This window comes from Aethalodelphis obliquidens, unplaced genomic scaffold (genome assembly GCF_003676395.1).
Source record: "Aethalodelphis obliquidens isolate GAN/ISIS:26980383/991018 unplaced genomic scaffold, ASM367639v1 scaffold2409, whole genome shotgun sequence".
Taxonomy (NCBI): domain Eukaryota; kingdom Metazoa; phylum Chordata; class Mammalia; order Artiodactyla; family Delphinidae; genus Aethalodelphis; species Aethalodelphis obliquidens.
In genome coordinates this window covers 1-3,441 of record NW_020840316.1, presented here as the reverse complement: position 1 = coordinate 3,441, position 3,441 = coordinate 1, and the positions used below count along the sequence as shown (strand labels likewise).

At 38.2% G+C, this 3,441-nt stretch overlaps 1 long non-coding RNA gene across 1 annotated transcript; it reads right to left on the bottom strand.

The window, feature by feature from the left end:
* Nucleotides 1–313: 313 nt before the first annotated feature.
* Nucleotides 314–3,352, bottom strand: LOC113617180 (uncharacterized). Its single transcript, XR_003431544.1, has 2 exons — nt 2,147–3,352; nt 314–724 (listed from the first exon to the last, which is right to left on the bottom strand). It is a non-coding gene; the product is annotated as an uncharacterized LOC113617180 (long non-coding RNA).
* Nucleotides 3,353–3,441: the final 89 nt, after the last annotated feature.

Genomic DNA, 3,441 nt, shown 5'->3' with positions numbered 1-3,441 from the left:
GAATGCCGTCACCAGATCCCAGGCAAGTCCACCTACCAGCTTTTGTAAAGTTACTGTACGGATAATGGAAGAGAACAGCTTAGATGTGCGTCTCATGTTACAGATGGGACAGTTTTGGTCATTTAAGTTTTTAGAATGATCACTGTGTGTAACAAGACAATTGTTGCAGTATTTACAGAGTTTTTGCTTTTTTTCATTTTTCAAACCACATGATGTTTCCTTCATTCAGGCAGATGGGTGATTCTCAGCTCATCACTTCAAGGAAAGGACGTACTGCTGGGAAAAAAATAAAGCTGCCTTGCTTACCATTTTATTTCAAAAGTTTTAGTCCTATAGGCAAATCAAAGGACAAGCATCAGTTACAGATTTAGGAGATGATACACTGAAATAATACAAGTTAGCCTACCTGAGGCAAAATAAGCATTTTCTAAGTGGAGCAAGGGGGAGAGGAGAGAGTATCCGAGTAAAGCAAGGAGGCATAAGTATCGATGGGTCCTTGGAGGAACATTGAACCTTGTCCCCTAGAGACATCTTGGAAAGAAAACCACAAGACCTCTGGGCCACTTTCATGTATTAAATAAATCTCAGTGCAGCCCTGGTTAAAACTTCCATCTTCATTTCTCTCTTCTGCTCTTTGAACCTGAGGCTTGACTCCTGGCTGCAGTAAGGTCAGCATGGCTTGCTCTGTTCTCTTCCTCTGCCTTTTGTCTTTGGTTCTAATTCCCTTGAGCTTAGGGAAGAAACAAAAATTAAGAATTTTTTTAAAATGGCAGACACTTTCTCATTTAACTGGTGTGCACCTTTGGGTGTCACTGCTTTCCTGCCCAACCACTGATGGCCTCGATGTGCGAGCATCCCTGTGAGAGAGCAGCCGGGGACCCTCAGGAGCCTCCTCAAGGCAGGATCTCCCCCTCCCTGTCAGATCCCATTCAGGAAGCACTCCCCATGGCCTCTTGTCTCCCCTTTTCCTGGTGGAGAACTGGCTGATGACTCAGGCCTGCTGTCTTCAGAGGTGGCACCTGTGGGACACAGCACTCACTCCTCCTCACCGTGCCTCATGGAGACACCCAGGCAGCCCCAATGCTGCCCCCCTTCACTGTACCATCCTTCTCTGATTTCCTCATCTTCTGCTTAAGTAGATGCAAAAATAGATCAAAATCTGCTCCAGAAACAGATATCCAAAGACAGAATGCCATGCAGTTTTCCTTTTTACTCCGATGATCTCTGTCTGTAAAAGCAAGTATTTTAGGATAGCGATGTCTGAAGTGGCTCATGGGGAAAGTGGAACACTCCGATGATACTCTTCTCCTGACTGCTCCATCCCTCACATCAGCTAAAGAAGTGAAGATCAAGGGTTGCAGGGTCTGTACAGTTGCTTCTTTATAAATCCTAGAGTGCCTGAATGTGAGTTGTTCTTAATGGAAAATCGTGAACGCTTAATGCCTCTTGGTCCCTAGTTCTGGGTCCCAGCTGCCAAATTTGTGACAATGAAAAATGCTCCAGAGTACATCTTATTCATCTAAATGGAAAAAAAATCTCTTTGATTCTATAAGTGATTCTAAATAAAGGTTTCTAATTCTTAAGACAAAATAAAAAAATATACATATATAGTCCAATATTTTATATTGTGTAATTTATAAATATATATTATAATTAAATATATTCCAGTAATATTAGTAAATCAGTTAATATTTACCAATTAGATGAGCTTGAGGAACAAAATTCAATAATAAGCCCTGCACCAACCAAATCACCACAGATACAGGAAAAGCAAAGCCTGGCTGTGAGGATATGGCCGAAGATTAAACATGGTCATCAAACAATTATAAGTCATCAGTGTGGTCTCTCCTGGAAATTATTAGGAGAACTATGAAGGCAGAGGTTAGATAATTATTGTGCTATATTTTGCAATAAACAAAATTTTATCAATGTTGTAAATTGCTTTCTTCAATATGAATTTTAAATGTTGTAAAGAATAAAGAAAGAGTAAAAAGATTGATTAAAATTATGAAGTATAATATATTTAACCTTTAGAACAGAGGAGGAAATATTAAGAAATAACTGACTCATGGCCTTTAACATATAGAGAGGTTTTGTTTTTTAATTAAAAATAAAGAATGAAAACAAATAAACAACGAACACTTACAAAAATCTTTGATCCAACAGCGTCCATCATCATAACAATAGCCCTTGGCATAGAATTCAGACTTTCTCCATTTCACGTTTGAGTACCTGCAGTTACAAAAGGCATTCCACTAACAGCTGGCCTAGCTCATTAACGTGACAAAAACTTGCACTTACATCAGTTTTATACCAAATCTCACCATTCATTAAACCATGGATAAATTTCTTTTTGCTGTTGTTGAAAACAAAAGTCATTACCTTGTTTATCATTAAAAAAGAGAGTTTTTTTTAACTAATCAAAATAGGATATGGTTTAATCAGAATAAGGTGTTACGTGCATTAGGTGTCCCCAGGTGGGTTCTGAGGTTCTCTAACCACTTAATATCTAAGTGAATACACAACACATACATTTTCATATCATCCATCCTCCTGAAATTCAGCAGTCTTCCATATTTTTCAGAGTTTTTCAGAGTAAAATCTCCCAGTCACTTGAACCAAAATCATCAAGTAACTCACTAAAAAAGTAAACCCCCAACCTCATGCCAGACCTATTGAATCAGAATCTGTTGATCAGAATAAGACATATTTTTTCTTCATGTGATTCTTAAATGTACAGTAAAATTTGAGAAATACTGTCCAATTGGTTAACTCTGGAGTTTTTATGTTTTAATCTCATCGTATATTGCCTGCAGCATTTACTTTATCTCAGAAATCCCTTCATCTTTAAACATTCTTAAGCCTCAGTTTCCTCAACTGAGGATGGGTTAATATTACTTTGCGGTTTTTAGATTATAAAATGAGTTGTAAAGTGCTTAGCAATGGACTTGGCATATGGTAAGTGTTCCATAAATGATAATAAAGATGATTGTGGTAATGATGCGAATCACAAAATAAGGGCAGGTGGAAACAAGGATCCCATGATAATTCTCTGATCTCTTTCCCTGAACACATTGGGCAGACTTTAAAGCTATAAACGCAAAAGATTAAAATTAAACAAAACCAGATGGTGTGGATTAAAGAATACCTCTCTTTCCCTAAATCAGGAAATTTCCACTTCTGCTTTCCTTCTTTGTAGACCTTGCCTCTTCCCCTCCCCACACGGGAGGGGTGAGGAGGGTTGATTCTGTTATTCGCAGTCCATTTATGAGTAGGAAATTAGTCCTTAGTCTAACTTAAAATGTAGGACTCAAGACTCCACTCACTCTGCTTATATCGCTTGCATTTTAATTCTTTGTCTACCTGTGATAATAAGCAAATCTAAGGAGAGCTAATTTAGTACGCTGTGACTGGCTACCTCTTTCTCTCTCTATTTCAGCT